The following is a 20,363-nucleotide window of genomic DNA, read 5'->3' as shown; positions in this document are numbered from 1 at the left end:
ATGTTTAAAGGCCTGTATTCCCAGCTACTGGGAGAATCGTTTGAGTCCAGGAATTCAATCAAGGCTGCAGTGAGCTATGATCATGCCGCTGCACTCCAGTCTGGGCAACAGAGCAAGACCTCTCTATAAACAAAAACCACACACACACACACACACACACACACACACACACACACACAGGAAATGCTGAAAGGATTGCTTTCTTTTCTACAATAAGTAAAAATCCTCCAGAAAACAGGAGGAAAGGAAAGAGCACCAATACTTGTGTGTATATTATGTGCTAAGCGTTTTACACGTATTCTTTCTTTTAATTTTATTCTTTTTTTGAGACAGAGTCTCACAGAGAGGAATTTTTTAAACTGTTGAGCAGCAGTGAAAGATAAATGGTCAGTACAGCTTCCTTCCTGTGTCCTTCAATTAGACTGTAAACTCCAGGTAGTCAGGTACCTTGAATATCTTGTTCATCGCTGTATCTCCAGCACCTAACATGGAGCCTGTGATAACGAAACAGATAAAGGAAATGTGAATAATAATAGAACCACCTCAACTTTGAGGCTTCTGGCCAACTTACAGTCTCCAAAGGGGCTATGTCTCCAAACCTTTGGAAAAGCTCTTCCTTATTCACGGAACGTCCATTCCTCCACACCCCCTTGCCTGATGGTGAAGTTGTCTTCATCTTTCTGTTCTCAGCTTGGACTCACCTCCTCCCGGAGGGTTTCCTTGATGTACATCTCCATGCCTATCACCTCTGTTGGCATCACCACCACATCCTTGCCCTAAGAGCTAGTTTTGTGCAGTAGTTAAGAAGGCAAGCTCTGGAGTCCAGCTGCCTGATTTCAAATACTGGCTTCAGCTCTTATTGGCTGTTGGGGCTTAGGTAAGTCGTGTGGCCATTCTGAGGCTCATTCTCCTCATCTGTAAAACGGGAATAAAAATAGTAGCTAAGTCTCAGGATTGTTGTGAGTTTTAAATGAGATAGTATATGCAAGTTGCCAGAATGGGGCCTGGTACAGAGAGAGAGAGGGAGCGTGCAGTCAACCTCTGCTGCTGTTGCAATTCTTTACTGTTTTAGAACTTAGCAGGACAATATTGTAATTGTTTTCCAGTTTGTATTCCCAACTTAACTGAGGCCTTCTGGAGTCAGGAACTGGGGTGTCCTTTACTCCCATACCTCTTCGTGCACCTGGCATCCAGATTGGATGTTCACTTAATATTTGTTGTATGAACTCAATCAAAGAAATCACAAATGCAAAGATGGAAAGATAAAACATTTAGAGTTTGTATAATAGAAAAATAACTAAAACTAAAATGTCACCTGGGAGCAGAGAAAATGGAAAATGACTAATAGCTACATGATGTAAAGATTTTACACACATCAATAAAAAATATCTGAGTTGCTAAGACAGATGGGTACAAAGGTCATGAGCAGGCAGGCAATTTAAGTAAGGAAATAGAAGTAGTAAGTAAAATATGGAAGAATAGTCAGTCTTCCACAAATGAGCTACAAATTATAGCAATAGTATTATAGAATGCAGAATTAAATATAGAACTATCCATAACTGAGAAATGTCCAATGGCAGAAGAATGGTTACATAAATAATGATATATTGGCTCAACGGCATGGTGTTCCGCCATAAAATAATTATGAAAATGTTGAAACAAGTGTTTATGACATAGAAAGTTTGCAAGCAGATTGCAAAATTGAACTTAAAGCATGATCACCGTGTGCGAAATGTTCATCTGGACTTGATAAAAGCTTGGCAGAGAATATAAGAAAATGAACACAGTTGCCTTGATAAAAAAGAGAAACCTTACTGAGTGCCCCCATAGGCCAGACTCCATGCCCAGGGCTTCCACACATACAGTCTCACTGAATCCTCCAGTTCTCCCCAGCTCCCTGTCAGCTAAGAGTCATTCCCCTTTACAGGTAAGGCAGCTAAGGCAAAGAGAAGGGCAAGAAAACCTGCCTGAGGAGGTGCAGGCAGTAATTAGCAGAGAGGCGTGCCAACCCTGGTGTGTTGGACTCCAAGTTCGGTGCTCTTTCCAACTCATCAGATGTGTAAGATGGATGTGATCCAATAGCTTTTATTTCTCTTTAAACATTGCCTTTAGTGCTGTTTAAATGTCACTTGCGCAATTAAAACACAATTAAAAGAAAAACCAAAGCTGTCTCGGGAAGGCAGTTTAGTCTCTGTTCCTCCAGAGAGCTCCATGGACCAGAACCCCACCCTCTCCTGGCCGACGCCCTGGGTTTTGCCCAAACAATCCCAGGACACAGCCCTGCTGAATTTTCTGTCCCTCTTCATTGGATTTAAAGCACATGGGAGGCATCTGGCGTTTCCTTCACCCCTCTCACCAAGACTCTCCTTTCATTTGAAGTTGAAGGTGACTAGGAACTCTAGTTACCCTGTCATGGGGACCCCAGTACTATTGTCAGTATTTCAAAAAGCCAAATAGAAATTGTGCTTTCATCCTAACAAGGCCTTGTGGGCTGATGAAGTGCCCTTAGTGTCCATCCTTGGATGAAAATATGTCCTGATCCTGTGCACCAGGAGAAAAGGTACAGAATCCCAGGTTGCTGAGTTTGGGGGAGTCAGGGAGTCCCTGGGGAGTGGACTTTTCCAGCTGAGATCTGGAGGGCAAAGAACAGAAGAAAGAGGCTCACTCTGTTGTCCAGGTTGAAGTTCAGTGGCACAAGCATAGCTCACCATGACCTTGAAGTCAAAGCAAAAGTAACACAAAAGAGAACACACTGATGCAACATGTAAGATAGAAATGAAGAAAGAAAAATTAAATGAGAAAAAAAATTTAAAGTTTACATGATAAGAGAAAAAATGTGAGACCCTGTCTCTAAAAACAACAAAACGGGCTGAGCACGGTGGCTCACGCCTGTAATCCCAGTACTTTGGGAGTCAGAGGCGGGTGGATCACCTGAAGTCAGGAGTTCAAGACCAGCCTGACCAACATGGAGAAACCTCGTCTCTACTAAAAATACAAAATTAGCCAGGCGTGGTGGCACATGTCTGTAATCCCAACTACTCAGGAGACAGAGGCAGGAGAATCGCTTGAACCTGGAAGGCGGAGGTTGCGGTGAGCTGAGATTGCGCCATTGCACTCCAGCCTGGGCAACAAGAGCAAAACTCTGTCTCAAAAAAAAAGCCCTGAGACAGGAAAGATGTGGAGCTTTCAAGGAAATGAAATGAAAGACGCACTATGGACCGGGTATGGGGGCTCATGCCTGTAATCCCAGCACTTTGGGAGGCTGAGGCGGGCAGATCATTTGAGGTCAGGAGTTCAAGACCAGCCTGGCCAACATGGTGAAACCCCATCTCTACTAAAAATACAATGACCCTAAAAAACTATATACACATATCAGAGTCACTGAAGAAGGAAACTCAAATAATGGTATCAAAACAATATTCTATTATATAATGATCAACATCAAAATATATTATATTGGCTGGGCACAATGGCTCATTCCTGTAATCCTAGCACTTTGGGAGGCCAAAGTGGGTGAATCACCTGAGGTCAGAAGTTCAAGACCAGCCTGGCCAACATGGAGAAACCCTGTCTCCACTAAAAATACAAAAAATTAGCTGGGCGTGGTGGCAGGCGCCTGTAGTCCCAGCTTCTCGGGAGGCTGAGGCATGAGAATCGCTTGAACCCAGGAAGCGAAGGTTGCGGTGAGCCGAGATTGCACCACTGCACTCCAGCCTGGGCAACACAGCAAGACTCTGTTTCACACACACACCATATATATATATCTATATCTATATCTATCTATCTATATATATATACACACACACACACAAACACACACACATATGTATATATGCTATTTAAAAATTATTAGATTTTAAAGTTAAGAAAGATTCCTTTGAGAATCTAAACATAAAGGAACAAGTCACTTAAAAATCCCAGGCTGGCCTCTGGCTTCTTCACAGCAATATCCAGCATTAGCGTACAATAGAGAGATACCTACAAAGTCATCAAGGAGAGAAAGTGTGACTCAAGAATTTTATTTTCAGCCAAACTGTTGTTGAAGGAGAAAGGCAAAAGACAAAAGTTTTGAACGTGTGTAGGAAGTTTGGAGGCTGAGGCAGCCACACAGTCTGGATTTGTTGGAAGAACAGGATTTTTTTCCTTATGGTGACCCAGAGTTTTACTTAGGGGTTCATTTACACATTTATCCAACAGATTTTTTTTCTCTCTCTCTCTTTTGAAACAGGGTCTTGTTCTGTTGCCTAGGCTGGAGTGCAATGACGTGATGACGGCTCACAGGAGCCCGGACCTTCTGGCCTCAAGCGATCCTCCCACCTCATTCCCCCACCCTGACTAGCTGGGACCACAGGTGTGTGCCACCACGCTGGGCTAATTTTTTTTTATTTTTTAACTTTTTTGTAGAGATGGGGTCTCCCTAGTTTGCCCATGCTGGTCTTCAACTCCCCGCTCAAGTGATCTTCCTGCCTCAGCCTCCCAAAGTGTTGGGATTACAGCTGTGAGCCACCATGCCTGGCTTAAACAGATTCTTAAAGACTCAAGAAGGTGGCCAGGCGCGGTGGCTCAAGCCTGTAATCCCAGCACTTCGGGAGGCCGGGACGGGCGGATCACGAGGTCAGGAGATCAAGACCATCCTGGTTAACAAGGTGAAACCCCGTCTCTACTAAAAATTACAAAAAATTAGCTGGGCGAGGTGGCAGGCGCCTGTAGTCCCAGCTACTCGGGAGGCTGAGGCAGGAGAATGGTGTAAACCCGGGAGGCAGAGCTTGCAGTGAGCTGAGATCCGGCCGCTGCACTCCAGCCTGGACGACAGAGCAAGACTCCGTCTCAAAAAAAAAAAAAAAAGACTCAAGAAGGTGTTGGGCTCTGTGTCCAGAACTGTCTTATACCAAATGCTAAGAAGGGTGAGGGAGAAGTGTCTTTGCAGAGGTCAGTTGGCCTTTGAAGGTGAGTCAGAGTAACTGACAGGAAGGGGATCCCAGGCAAAGAAAAGGGCATGAGCAGCCGGGCGCGGTGGCTCACGCCTGTAATCCTAGCACTTTGGGAGGCCGAGGTGGGCAGTTCACAACATCAGGAGATCAAGACCATCCTGGCCAACATGATGAAACCCTGTGTCTACTAAAATACAAAAAAGTAGCCAGGCGTGGTGGCACACGCCTGTAATTCCAGCTACTCGGGAGGCTGAGGCAAAGGAATTGCTCGAACCCGGGAGGCAGAGGTTGCAGTGAACTGAGATCGCACGACTGCACTCCAGCCTGGCAACAGAGCAGACTATGTCTCAACAAAAAAAAAAAGAAAAGAAAAGAAAAGAAAAGGGCATGAGCAAAGGCAGTGGTCATGGACGCACGGAGCAGATACTCTAAGGCAAAGGCCAAGCTGTCATCATGGATGGGACCTGGAATGTCCAGGTGTTTGGAATGGGAAATGGGTAAACCTTGAAGGCTCATGGTTGGGAAAGAGGGAGAGAGCCTGGACAATGGGCTTTCAAGAGGCTTCAACTTGGCTGGATGCGGTAGCTCATGCCTGTAATCCCAGCAATTTGGAAGGCTGAGGCAGACAGATCACTTGACACCAGGAGTTTGACACCAGTCTGGCCAACATGGTAAAACCCTGTCTCTACTAAAAATACAAAAATTAGCTGGGCTTAATGGCACACACTTGTAATCCAGCTACTCGGGAGGCTGGGCACAAGAATTGCTTGAACCTGGGAGGTAGAGGTTGTAGTGAGCTGAGATTGTGCCACTGAACTTACTCCTGCCTGGGCAACAGAGCAAGACTCAATCTAGGAAAAAAAAAAAAAAAAAGGCTCAAACTTTATCCCGCAGGCAGGCAATGTGGAGCCACAGAATGAGTGAAGCAGGAAAATTCAAGGAGACAAGGAGATATCTTGAAACCTTCGCAATGAGAAAAGGTTCAGATATTTTGTGAGAATGCAGCCATTCCCACAATTGCTTATAGCAGTCATACCTAATGGTGCACACTAGAATCATTTCCTGCAAAGTCAGGAATAAGGCACGCTTGCCTTCTATTGCTGCTTTTGTTCAGCATTGTATTGAAGAGTCCTACTAGCACAGAAAAAGAAAGACCTGTGACCATCTACATATTTTTCATTGCTGAGTCAAGGAAGGTGCTTGTATATTTCCCTCTTTCTTCATCTTTATGTTTTTCCTGGAGTTTTAAATTGCCTTTCTTTTGTTCTTACACTATCTGCCTTTATTACTGAGGGCAGAAACTTCCCAACAAATTGGAAAGGTGGATATTCCTATTTCCTTTCTACAGATAGAGGAGGCTCAGAGGAATTGGCAAAGTCCACAGGAAATACCCAGTGGAGCTGGGATTCTTATCTATTTCATGGGATGACTCTATCAATCCCTGGGCTGGCCCCATACAAAGAGCTGGAGTATGCATTGGCAGATACAGAGGTGCAGTGGGTATGTCTCAGTTATCCCAACTTCATAAAGTTCACAAAGAAGAGGACAGTTGCAGGAAATTCCAGAGGGCACCAAATGAAAGAAGGTCCTATGAAGTGATGTGCGGAGGCCCAGCCATGCTGCCCAGTGTTCAGCTCTCCGAAGAGCCAAGCCACCTCTGTGCAGCAGCAGGGCTTTTGGATTTTTATCCCCTTGCCTAGAATGTTCTTCTCTGCTCTTCCTTGGGTTGGCACTTGGGTAGCACTTCCTTGGGTTGCTCAAGGCTTTGTTACCAAGTCAGGGTCCCACCTTCCCTAGGCAGAATGCTTCATGGAGGCTCCCCAGGCCTTGTGCAAATGGGGGTCTATCGCATCAGGTCATCAGACTAGCCCATTCCTGTTGCAGCCTTGGGACTTGTGGACACCATCTCTGGCCCTTGCAGAAATACATGAAATTAAGCACTTGGAAAATTCCATGTTAATCAGCACCTGGAAGGAGATGAGCACGAGTGAAACCCCCTCAAGGGCTCCCAGAAATACCTGGCTTCTCTCTCTCTCTCTCTCTCTCTCTCTCTCTCTCTAAACTGCCACATCTAATCATCTATTTACTCAATACATTGCGTGAGCACTTCCCCGGTGCCAGCCTGTGCTAAGCACTGAACACCAGGGCAGGCTGTTCCTGGCACAAGGGAACACAGCCCAGGGGCAAGTAGGGCTGAGATCCAGCCCAGGGACCGTTTGCCAAGCCGTGGGCTCAGAGAGCAGCATCTGCCCCAAAGGATTCCTTTTTCTAATTCCCTCAAAAACACTGCATGGGCTGGCTGCAGCCCTGCACATTAATGAATTAAACCCACATGGTCCCTGCCCTTGTGGAGCTCCAGTCCAGTGCAAGACAGACACATAATTAAACAATTAAACATATGATTAGAAATCACCCTTATTTTGCTGGTGAGGAGACTGGGTTTCCTAGAAACCAAGTGACTTAGACAGTGAGTGACAGGGTCAGGGTTCAAACTCTGGTCTCCTGGCTCCAAAGCCACAATCTGCTCTGCAGCACGAAAGAGGCATTTGAGCTACATCAGCATTCATTCTGAGCATCAGCCCCAATCTCCAGCATTTCAGATTCTCCCTCTTTCTGACCCACTTAATTATAAGCTCTGGTTGCCCTGATCCTGAAGGTCCCTCCTCTTGACCTTGCCAGCTCTTTCAGCTTATCCGAGCCTCTCTCCTCCCTCTGGCTGCCAAACCTCTAGCTTGGATCCACCTGCTTCCTGTTGCCAAGGCTTGCAACAGTGAATGACTCTTGCAGCTGGTACTTCCTGTCTCAGGTGTCTTTTGGAGCCAGTCATGCATCCCAGAGGCTGGGCTAGGGACAGAACTGAGCAACAGTCCCTGGGTCATACTCAGAATTCCATTCCCAGTGGCAACACAAGCCATCACAAATCTAGGAATAAGCTGATATGAATAAAATTATGAAGCTTTATTGAAGGTCATAAAAGGAGATCTGAATCAACGAGAGACATGCCATGCTCCTGAGTGGAAAAACTCAGTACCATAAAGATGTCATTTCTCTTCAGAGTAATCTACAAATTTAATGTGATTCCAATCAAAATAGCAAAGGCATTTTTTGGCCAGGCATGGTGGCTCACACCTGTAATCCCAATGCTTCCAGAGGCCAAGGTGGGAGGACCACTCGAGGCCAGGAATTTGAGACCAGCCTGGGCAACATAGCAAGACCCTGTCTCTACAAAAAAAAAAAAAATTTTAATTAACTGGGTATGGGCCGGGCCTGGTGGCTCACCCCTGTAATCCCAGCACTTTGGGAGGCTGAGGCAGGTGGATCACCTGAGGTTAGAAGTTCAAGACCAGCCTGGCTAACATGATGAAACCCCATTTCTACTAAAAATACAAAAAATTAGCTGGGTGTGGTGGCATGCACCTGTAATCCCAGCTACTCGGGAGGCTGAGGCAAAATCGCTTGAACCCGGGAGGCGGAGGTTGCAGTGAGCTGAGATTGCACCATTGCATTCCAGCTTGGGCAAGAAGAGTGAAGCGAACCTCCGTCTCAAAAAAACAAAACAAACAAACAAAAAAAACTGGGCATGGTGGCAGGAGCCTGTAGTCTCAGCTACTCAGGACGCTGAGGCAAGAGGATCCCTTGAGCCCAGGAGTTCAAGGCTGCAGTGAGCCCTGATCACACCATGCATTCCAGCCTGGGAGAGACAGAGCAAGATCCTGTCTCTAAAAAAATAAAAAATAAACGCATTTTAAATGGAATTTGACAAGCTGATTTTCAGGTTAATCCGGAAGGAAAAAAATACAAAGAAAATACACAGGAATAGAATATCCAAGAAAAAACTGTCAGTAGTTTTCATTGTGGTAAAATATATATAACATAATATTTATCATTTAAACCATGTTTAAGTGTACAGTTCAATGACATTCAGTACCTTTACACTGATGTGTAACCACATCACCGCCATCCATCTCCAGAACTTTCCATCTTCCCAGCTGAAACTCTGCACCCATAAACACCAACTCCCCATTCTCCCTTCCCCACAAGAAAAAAAATTTAATGAATAAAAATGAGAAAACCATCAAGCCAGAAATAAAGACACCTTATAAAACAAGATAAATTCTATCAATCATAAATGTAGCATTTCAAGTCCAAGAGGAAAAGATAAACTATTTAATAAATGACGTTAGGACAAATGGTTCTCCAATTTTAAAAACAGAAAATTTGAACTCTACCTCCACCAGACACACACACAAAGTCCTCTGAATTTAAAGAACTCAATATAAAAAAGCCCATAAAATCATTAGAAGAAAAGTAAGAAAGATGGGCAGATTTGACTACATAAAAACATTTAACTTCTGAATAACAGAAGGACTCGATGAGCAAAGTTAAAAGACAAATAACAGGCGGGGAAAACAAACCCACCATAGACATGCAGAAATGCAACAAAAACATATCTTGAAATAATAACAATTTTGCTTTTATTTTTCCCACTTCCTCACATCAATCAGAAATTTAAAATTACCTCCAGGAGAATTTGTGCTTTTATAGCAGGAATATAAAGAGAGAGAAACAGTCAGTGTTTAGATGTCATTGTTTTTTTAACTTTCTGGATAGTCTACTGAAGCCCACATCAGAAATCACACTTTTGAAAAGCAAAGTCTTTTGATTTGCAAGAGGCTGCTTTTGCTGAGAGAAGAAAATGCTCTTGAAAATCAAAAGGGAAGGTCTTGGAGGAAGCTGAAGATAAAATTTATGCCTTAACAGTGGATTGAGAGGGAATGGAGAAGAGCCAGGTTGTGTTTCCCTGAGGGAAGTAAATGGGGTCACTGAGCTAGGAAAGAGAAAGGCAGTAGGAGTGAGATGACCTTGGAAGAGGTCGGGGGATCCGGGATGGGGAACTGGACCTGTGGGACCCAAGGAGAGGAGTGGAGTCAGTGCCCAGAGACAGCTAAGCCCACTCTGTCACCATTACTGAGGAGCTTCCTGGGGACTGGGCCATCACCAGCAACCCTTCTGTTGCCACTCAACTGGATACGACAGGCCACCTTGGCTGAAGAGCCACATTAGTCATTGTATTAATCCATTCTCTCATTGCTGTAAAGAACTACCTGAGATTGGGTAATTTATAAAGAAAAGAGGTTTAATTGACTCATGGCTCTGAAGGCTGTACAGGAAGCATGGCTGGGGAGGCCTCAGGAAACGTAAAATCATGGCAGAAGGTAAGGGGAAGCAAGCACATCTTACATGGTCAGAAAAGGAGGAAGAGAGTGAAGGGGAGGTGCTACATACTTTTAAACAACCAGATCTCATGAGAACTCACTATCACGAGAACAGCAAAGGGGATATCCACCCTCATGATCCAATCACCTTCCACCAGACCCCTCCTTCAACACTGGGGATTACAATTTAACATGAGATTTAGGCGGGGACACAAATCCAACCCATATCAGCCATTCAGCTCTGCACTGTCTGACGAGGGCCTTCATTGACAGCTGTCTGGAGTGCTCAGCAGGCGTGATACCTACTCATGTCCTGATACTTTGCTGAGGACCCCCATCCACACTTATCGCTAGTAATGCCTTCCCTTTTCACATGGCTCAGGACATTCACCAGCCTCCCAAACCAAGGGTGGGATCTTTGATACCCATAGAGGAGGCAGTAATATGGAGTGAAGACCGCCTGCAAGCTGTCCTTGGGTAGAACTAGATAATGGTATAATCTACCTGGGCTAAAGTGATCCACAATATATAAAGAGCTCCTATAAATCAGCAAAAGGAGGCCAACAACCTAATAACTAAGTTGGCAAAAGATATGGAAAAGAGGATTCACAGAAGAAATACAGATGTCTAGTAAGTGTATGAAAAGATGTTCGGTGACTGTTCTAATTAGAAAAATGCAAGTTAAAACAACAATAAGATACATTTTGTTTAGCAAATTGGCAAAAATTTAAAAGGCAGAAAAGGGAAAAAAGCACCCTCCTTTGCCATTGGTGGAATTATCCATGGGTGAAGGGCAATTAGGAAAGGGCAATTTGGTAATTCCATTGAAATTTTAAATGTATACACTTTTAAACCCAGCAATTCCACTTCAACCAAAATGTCCAACCAGGGGATGGTTGAGAAAGTCATGAGCAAAGGGGCCTGTCCGACATGTGTGTGTCGAATGGTTTTGCAACATCATTGTTACGAAAAACTGGATTGGGAGTAAAGTTGGGAATGTTGCCATTGAGGTGGGGATCATGATAGGCTGGCCTGAGAGCACGATCCTTGAGTGACCCATAAAAGAGGTGAGAAGTGGCCCATGCATATTTTTGGGAGAAGACACTCCAGGAACAGGAAATAGCCAGTGTGAAGGCCCTGGGGGGAGGTGGGAGCCCATGCCTAGCATGTTTGAGAAAGTGATGCCACTGTAGCTAGAGCAGAGTGGCGGGGGGAGGGAGGGGGTCTGAGAGGAGGGCACACCAGGGAGATCCCCAGAGGGAAGGTGGAACCAGTAGGCACCTCACTCAGGGCCTTGCAGGCCATCATAAAGGCACTTTGGTTTGGCTCAGAAACTGGAAGCCACTGAAGGGATTTATTATTAACATTAAAAAAGCAGAATGTAAAATCAAAGTATAGGATGCTATGTTGAAAAAGTCATTTTAAAAGGTTGAAAGGGAATCATCAAAATTGACCACAGCTGCCAAGTTAGGGTGAAGGGATTATGAATTTTTTCCTCTATCCAACTTTTAATGCTTCTGTGTTGCATGTTTGTGATTAAAATATGTTTCTAAGAGTTTTTTAGGTTGTAGTGGGTTTTGTTTTGTTTTGTCTTGAAAACTGACTCTCGATAGGCAGAAAACTATTATGAGGAGCCAGGCACAGTGGCTCACACCTGTAATCCCAGCACTTTGGGAGGCCGAGGCAAGCAGATCACTTGAGGTCAGGAGTTTGAGACCAGCCTAGCCAACTTGGTGAAACCCCATCTCTACTAAAAATACAAAACTTAGCCAGGCATGGTGGTGCACACCTGTAATCCCATCTACTCAGGAGGCTAAGACAGGAGACCTGCTTGAACCCGGGAGGCGGAGGTTGCAGTGAACCAAGATTCTGCCACTGCACTCTAGCCTGGGTGACAGAGGTAGACTCCATCAAAAAAAAAAAAAAAAAAAAAAACCTATTGTGAGGGAGGAGGAGGGGTGCAAAGAGCTATGGAGTTAGAGGCGGGTGGAGGGCAGGGCCAGGACCGAGAAAGAAGAGGGGCTGGGGTAGGGAAACCGGTACAGAGGAGTGATGGGAGGGAGAGAGGAGGACACTGAGGCAGACAGAGAGATGGGAAAAGTGAGACCAAGAGAAGTAGAGGTGAGAGATAGAGAGAGACAGAGACCAGGACAGGGGCAGGGGCCCCTGGAGGAGGCCAGCTCCATGGTACTCCCTTCAGGACCTCAACATCCCATCAACCTCTCAAGACCCCTATAAGACCCACGGGCCCAGGTGCTTGACTCAGGCAGCCCAGCAGTGGCCCATCCTCCAGCCCTCCTCCAGCATCTCAGGGTCTGGGAACTCAGGAGCCATCAGTGCCGCTTGGATGACCTTAAGCAGGGAAGTGGCATGACCAAGCTCGAGTGTCACAGAGCCCCTGTCTGCAAGGAAGAAATGGGTTGGGTCCAGGAAAACTACTCTGAGAAATATCGGGTACTTCTAAGAGCAAGGCAGGGCTACAAAGCACTTTCATATCACACGCGCGCACACACACGCGTGCACACACGCACGCCCACACACCATGGGGAGCCTACACATCCGTTACAGCCCACACAGAGAAGTTCTGGTATGTGGTGAGGGCCAGAGCTCTCACATCTGCTGGAGGCACCTAGCAAGGCCAGAAGTGCACCTGCAGCAGGGACTCATCTGCTGAGACACCGTACAGACCCTGGTGGGGCGCTCCTCACACCTGCTTGGCCTTGACTCAGGGCATTCAGGGGGACCGTTGTGTGCACCCTGCTTGAACCCCATTTCAAATGCACCCTGCAGCTTCCCTCAGCTTTTCTGCCTCCGGGCTTTCTCCTTAGCTGCAGAAGGCCACTCAACCCTCCAGCAGACACAGCTTAAAAGCTCAGGAAGTTGATGTCCCTAGGGCAACCCTCAGCAATGAGGGACTGGAATCATGGACAAATGCGTCAGCTTTCCGACCTTCTGGGGAACAATTCTGAGGGTATTCCTCATGGTTTCTCCAAGGGGCCCCAGCAGGATATGCCCAGTTGCCTACAGTGGGAACCAGCTCAGAGAGCACCCTCGTTGAAGGAATCATTGGTCCTGTGGAGCCCCACGGCCTGGGTGTATCTACTTGCCTCATTGTAGTATCATTTGGTTGCTTCTCCATCCCTTGTATTTCCTGTAGATAGAAGTCCGGCCTCAGATTCAACTCTCTGGCAAAGCGCCAGAGCAGGCACTGCTGGTGTCCCACCATGTTCCGTGGGTCAGTGCTGGAGGCCACCTGCAGACCTTCTGGGTCTTGCAACCCAAGGGCATTTTCTGCTCCTGAGAAGAGCCAGGGAGTTAACATCCCCAAGCAGCCTTTGACCAGCACTGGGTGGAGATTGGTGGCTAAATAGCCCAGCTCCTCACCTCTCTAGGGAAGGTTTCCAACATATTCTGTATAGCCTTTCAGAGGGCCCCCAGAGGAACGGAGCTCCAGTTCCCGGAGTAGAGACCCACTCATGAATTCACTTTTTATCGGCTTTCTGCCTTTCCCTGCCTCACTTCCCTATTCCCTTAAAGATTGATGCTTTCTGGGATCATCTTCCAAATAAATCACCTGCACCCCGATCCTTTTCCCAGATAGAGTCTGCTTTTTTGGGAAATCCAAACTAAGGCAGCCTGTTCTCTGCATGGGGCTGTATACTGCATGTGGCTTCATGTCAGGAGATACAAGAGCAGTGCTAAGGTGGGCCCGTGGGCTCAGGTGTGACAATCTGATCCCTCCATTATGAAATTCTCCGTCAACCTTTCACATTAATAATTTCATCCATAGGGGATTATTGCCTGAATCCATCATTTTATTAGGAGTTGTGAAAAAATATGGTTTTCTAATCCTACCAATCCTTTCACATTTATTATCAGGAATTTTTTTTTTTTTTTTTTTTTTTTTTTTTTTTTTTTTTTTTTTTTGAGACGGAGTCTTGCTCTGTCGCCCGAGCTGGAGTGCAGTGGCCAGATCTCAGCTCACTGCAAGCTCCGCCTCCCGGGTTTGCCATTCTCCTGCCTCAGCCTCCAGAGTAGCTGGGACTACAGGCGCCCGCCACCTCGCCTAGCTAGATTTTTGTATTTTTTAGTAGAGACGGGGTTTCACCGGGTTAGCCAGGATGGTCTCGATCTCCTGACCTCGTGATCCGCCCGTCTCGGCCTCCCAAAGTGCTGGGATTACAGGCTTGAGCCACCGCGCCCGGCCTTATCTGGAATTTTTTAATAAAGAACTTTCCCTCATAAACTAGGGCTTTTAAATTGAGATGCAATAGTAGAAAAATGACAGGATGAGGGCCTAATTCTTTCTTTCCATTGTTAATTCTCAGGACAAGGAATTGCACCCTGGTTATCTCCAGTGGTGTTTAATGATACGTGTTTGATTTAGGGCTTTCTATCAGTATGAGTAAATGAGTGTTTACATAGTGTATTTCAATCAATTTCAGTCATTATTCTTTCTGATGATAAATTGTCCCATCTTTAGCCAGTGACTGTCCCTTCTTGTTGACCCCTATGCCCTTTGGATGTGATCCCATTACTCTTTTACGAGTCCTTGCTCTCTGGCCCAACAGGATGTCCCAGACTGTATGCTGGTTTTTTTTTTTTTTTTTTTGAAACAGTCTCCCACTGACTCTCAGGCTGGAGTACAATGGCACAATCTCAGCTCACTGCAACCTCTGCCTTCCAAGTTCAAGTGATTCTTCTGCCTCGGCCTCCTGAGTATCTGGGACTACAGGCGCATGCCACCACGCCCAGCTAATTTTTGCATTTTTAGCAAAGACGGGGTTTCACCATATTGGTCAGGCTGGTCTTGAACTCCTGACCTCATGATCCACCTGCCTTGGCCTCCCAAAGTGCTGGGATTACAGGCGTGAGCCACCGTGCCCAGCCATGTGTCTGCTTCAAAAGAAGCAGGCTGCCTGGCAGATTCCCAGACCTGGAATCTGCCATGCCTCCAAGGAGCCCTGGTTCTTGGTAGATGGCGAACACAATCTGTGCACACATTGCTGCCTGGTTATTATTGTTTCTAAACCTTTTCAGTGGACAGAGCTAGGAAATACATACTTTTGAACAGGAAAAACAAAAGGATTAAGAGTTTCTGCTGATAGTTCCAATTCCAATCTAACATTTCAGGGTATTTATTTAATCTCTTTGGTCTTACTTTCATATCTTTTTTCTCATACACTGAAGATTTTAGATTCCAGCACTAACTATTGCTTATTTGCATTATCCTATAATTTTTATAAAATAGTTTCAAAAATAATGCCAGTATTTTTATTAACAACAAGATTTCCAGATGAAGATGAACTATTAAGACCTCCAGGAGGTAATTAAACATGAGGGCTCTCAGCCTCAACCTCCTGGGCTTCAGCCATCCTCCCACCTCAGCCTCCCTAGTAGCTGGGAATATAGGTGCATGCTGCCACGCCTGGCTAATTTTTGTATTTTTTGTAGAGATGGGGTTTCACCATGTTGGCCAGGCTGGTCTCAAACTCCGGGCCTCATGTGATCCGCCCGCCTCGGCCTCCCAAAGTGCTGGGATTACAGGCGTGTGCCACCATGCCCAGCCCAGTTCATCTCTTACTGATGAACATTTGGATTGTTTCCAAAATTTCAAATAATGCCACAATGTGCATAAGTCATTTTGGTATTTTTATCTATGTACCTTTAGGTTAGAACTCGAGAATCGGGATTGCTGTGCCAAAAGGTAAATATTAATATATTAATATACAAGTAATTATATATTTATTTATTTATTTATTTATTTATTTATTTATTTATTTATTTATTTTTGAGACAGAGTCTCACTCTGTCACCCAGGCTGGAGAGAAGTGGTGAAATCTCCGCTCACTGCAGCCTCCATCTCCTGGGTTCAAGCGAATCTCCTGCCTCAGCCTCCTGAGTAGCTGGGACTACAGGTGCGTGCCACCATACCTGGCTAATTTTTTTTTTTTTTTTTTTTTGTATTTTTAATAGAGACAAGGTTTCTCTGTGGTAGCCAGGATGATCTCAATCTCCTGACCTCATGATCTACCTGCCTTGGCCTCCAAAAGTCCCGGGATTACAGGCGTGAGCCTCTGCGCCTGGCTGTAATCATGTATTTTTTAAGGTGTAGCCAAGTTTCCCTCCAAAAGAGTTGTTCTGTTTTGCATTCCCATTAACAACCATTTTTCATTCAATAAACACATGTTGCATAGCACTATATGTCAGGCACTGGCTGGTTTGCCGAGGATGCATACAGCAGAGAAAGAGACACACGGCCCCTGCACTCAGGAGCTTCTAGTCTGGTAAGGAAGCAGAGGGTAAGCAGATAACCCCACAAATAATCACTTATGATATGTATTAAGAAGGAGAGGCTATTGGCGATGGCTGACGCCTGTAATCTCAGCTACTTGAGGGGCCGAGGCAGGAGGATCACTTGAGGTCAGGAATTTGAGACCAGCAACATAACTAGACCTCGTCTCTACAAACAATAAAAAATTAGCTGGTGGTGCACTCCTGTGGTCCTAGCTATTCCAGACGCTGAGCCGGGGGATTGCCAGAGCCCTGGAGTTGGAGGCTACAGTGCGCTATAATCGCACCAGTGCTCTTCATCCTGGGCAACAGTGAAAGTCTGTCTCAAACATAAGAAGAAAGAAAAGAAAAAAAGAAAAGAAAAGAAGAAGGGAAGAGAAGGGAAGGGAGGGAAGGGGAAGGAGAAAGAAAAAGAAAGAGAGAGAGAGAGGGAGGGAGGGAGAGGAAGGAAGCAGGGAAGGAGGGAGGGAGGGAAGAAGGAAGGAAGGAAAAGGGGAAGGAAGGAAGGAAGGAAGGAAGGAAGGAAGGAAGGAAGGAAGGAAGGAAGGGCCAATTTTATAAGAGTTTACAATAAGGAACCTTAACTCATTTGGGGATCAAGAAGGCCTTCCTGAGGAATAAAGACTAAGCTGAAATCTGATGAACAAATAAGAATTAGCCAGGAAAAGTGAGTGAGGGGAAATACCTGAGGTCAAAGAGGAAATCCAACCAGAAATTACAATAATCAAAGTAGTTAAAAGAGAAGCCCTTTAAAACAAAACCTATAGGGTAGTGACCAGTAGTCCAAAGATAATTTATAACTTTAAATAATTTTGTTGCTTTAAAAAAACTGAAAATCCAGTGTGATCCACTGGCAATCTCAGAGGCAGCTCGCCGACAGCCTACCCTACATTCCCTTGTGAAACATAAGAACGAGGACTGGCCTATCCTGTTCATTATAACAGTAATAATTGGAACAACAATAATAAAAACCATAGGCTGCTTGTCCAGCTTGAGTTGCAGGGTCAGTCGTTACAGTGGCTGAAGGATGCAGTCTGGGGCCCGGCCTAGGTTGGGTCACGCTCCTCCACTTCATGACTGAGGCAACTGGGGCACTGTGATTGATAACTCCACCCAGGTCACATGGCGCTGGGGGCAGTTACCCAAGGAGTCATAAACCTGTGGATGATCACCATGCCCTGCAGGCACTCCAGCAATTTCAGACAATGACAATGGGAAGATTTCCCAATCTGTTCTATACTCTATTGGTTCCTTCCCATTTTCGTTGCCTGACTGGAGGCATGATAAACCGTGACCTCAAGTCAGACAAGGCCACAAGGCTAAAATTTAACTGGATACCATCTCAAATGTCATGTATACGACATTTAACACATACTCGGGCACCCACCTTGCTCTGGGCACGGGGGAATCAGTAAGGAACAAACAGAATTTCCAACAAGATCTGTCTTCGGGGTGCTCACATCCCGTCCATGGAGTTGTGGGGTCTCAAGAACATGACAGAATGAAAGATCGAATCCAGTTCAAAGGTCTTTGTTATAAAACAAAATACCATGTTTACATATCTTAGGAGACAAAGAAATGTGAAACCTAGCCCCAATCTGAGTAAGAGTGCAGCCTTCTCAGGATGAAGAGAATAATTAGATCATGTGAGTCACTGGAATCCAGGGAGTAGCCTACATGAGGCTCCCATTTTGTAAGTTTCAATGAAGCAATTTAAAGTAACGGCTAAACGCACAGATTCTTAGTTCAACTCTCAGCTCCACTACTTACGGGCTGGGTGATCTTGATTAAGTCTGTTATCTTCTTTGTGCCTCAGCTTCTGGGGTCAGGCCCCAGACTGCATCCTTCAGACACTGTAAAAGTGGTAAAAAAAATATATTTATCTCATGGATTACACATACAAGAAGTATTTATTGAGTGCTTACCAAATGCCAAGTATTATTCTAGGCATTTGGTAGACATCAGAGAACAAAACAAAGATCTTGACCTCTCGCAGGGGGAGACAAACAGCGAATGCAATAAGCAAGCAAATTATACGTATTTTTGGAGATGATGAGTGCTGTGGAAGAAGAAAAAATTAAACAGAGAAAGAGGGAGAAAGAGGGGAGGGAGGGCTTGCTAGATTCCTAGAGTAGTCAGAGTTGGCTTCATTGAGATGGTGAACTTTGAGAGGGAACTTGAAGGAAGTGAGTGAGTCAAAGCAGATATCTGGGGAAAGAGCTCCCCCAGCACAGGGAACAAATAGCAGTGCAAAGGCCCTGTGCCAAGTGCTTGTCAGGGAGTGTTGCAGAAACAACAAGAAAACCAGATGGCTACAGCTGAGGAGGGGAGAAAGGAGTAAGAAAAGGAATCAGGGTCGGGTGCAGTGGCTCACACCTGTAGTCTCAGCACTTTGGGAGGCCGAGGTAGGTGGATCACGAGGTCAGGAGTTCAAGACCAACCTGACCAACATGATGAACGCTGTCTCTACTTAAAATACTAGAAATACCATATGACCCAGCCATCCCATTACTGGGTATGTACCCAAAGGATTATAAATCATGCTACTATAAAGACACACCCACATGTATGTGTATTGCAGCACTATTCACAATAGCAAAGACTTGGAATCAACCCAAATGTCCATCAGTGACAGACTGGATTAAGAAAATGTGGCACATATACACCATGGAATACTATGCAGCCATAAAAAAGGATGAGTTCGTGTCCTTTGTAGGGACATGGATGCAGCTGGAAACCATCATTCTCAGCAAACTATCCCAAGAACAGAAAACCAAACACCGCATGTTCTCACTCATAGGTGGGAATTGAACAATGAGATCACTTGGACTCTGGAAGGCGAACATCACACACCGGGGCCTATTATGGGGAGGGGGAGGGGAGAGGGATGGCATTGGGAATTATACCTGATGTAAATGACGAGTTGATGGGTGCTGACGAGTCGATGGGTGCCGCACACCAACATGGCACAAGTATACATATGTAACAAACCTCTACGTTGTGCACATGTACCCTAGAACTTAAAGTATAATAAAAAAAAAAATACAAAAATTAGCCAGGCATGGTGGCGTGCACCTGTAATCCCAGCTACTCAGGAGACTGAAGCAGAAGAATTGCCTGAACCAGGGAGGCAGAGGTTGCAGTGAGCCGAGATCACGCCATTGCGCTCCAGCCTGGGCAACAGAGCGAGACTCCGTCTAAAAAAAATAAATAAAAGGAAAGGAATCAGATGGTGGCAAGCCCTCGAGGGCACTGCAAGGACTTTGGCTTTTACTCTGAATGATATGGGAGCCACCAAAGGTTTTGAGCAGAGGAGTGACATGATCTGATCACATTTTAAAGAATCCCTCTGGATTCTATGTTGAGACTAGAAGATAAGTGAACAAGGTAGACACAGGAAGAACAGTTAGGAAATGCAATGGCTGTTACAGCAATCCATGCGAGAGATCACGGTGGTTCAGATAAAGGCAGTAACAGCGGAGGTGGTAAGAAATGGCCAGATTCTGGATGCATTTTGATGGTAGAACCAACAGAATTTCCCAACTGGAATATGGGGTGTGAGGAAGAGAGGGGAGTCATCCATTTCTGGTCTGAGCAATTGGAAGGACACTCATCAGCTGAGGTGGGGGGGCAGTGCTCCAGGTGGAGCAAGCTTTGGGGTAGGGGAAAGATCAGGAATTCAGTTTCGAACATGTTCAGTTTGAGACGTCTATTTTTATTTTCTTTTATTTATTTACTTATTTATTATTTTTTTTGAGAAAGGGTCTCACTCTGTCCCCCAGGCTTGGGGTGCAGTGGCGTGATCACAACTCACTGCAGCCTCCAACTCCTGGCTCAAGCAATCCTCCCCGCTCAGTGTCCTGAGTAGCTAGGACCACACGTGCGTACCACACACCCGGCTCTTAGATGTCTATTAGACATC

At 45.5% G+C, this 20,363-nt stretch overlaps 1 long non-coding RNA gene across 1 annotated transcript; it reads right to left on the bottom strand.

Moving 5' to 3' along the window:
- Positions 1 to 361: 361 nt before the first annotated feature.
- Positions 362 to 18,274, bottom strand: LOC111547496. Its single transcript, XR_002733155.2, has 3 exons — positions 18,212 to 18,274; positions 702 to 915; positions 362 to 494 (listed from the first exon to the last, which is right to left on the bottom strand). It is a non-coding gene; the product is annotated as an uncharacterized LOC111547496 (long non-coding RNA).
- Between the last annotated feature and the right edge of the window lie 2,089 nt (positions 18,275 to 20,363).

This window comes from Piliocolobus tephrosceles, chromosome 1 (genome assembly GCF_002776525.5).
Source record: "Piliocolobus tephrosceles isolate RC106 chromosome 1, ASM277652v3, whole genome shotgun sequence".
Classification (NCBI taxonomy): Eukaryota; Metazoa; Chordata; class Mammalia; order Primates; family Cercopithecidae; genus Piliocolobus; species Piliocolobus tephrosceles.
This window is presented reverse-complemented; position numbering and strand designations above follow the sequence as displayed.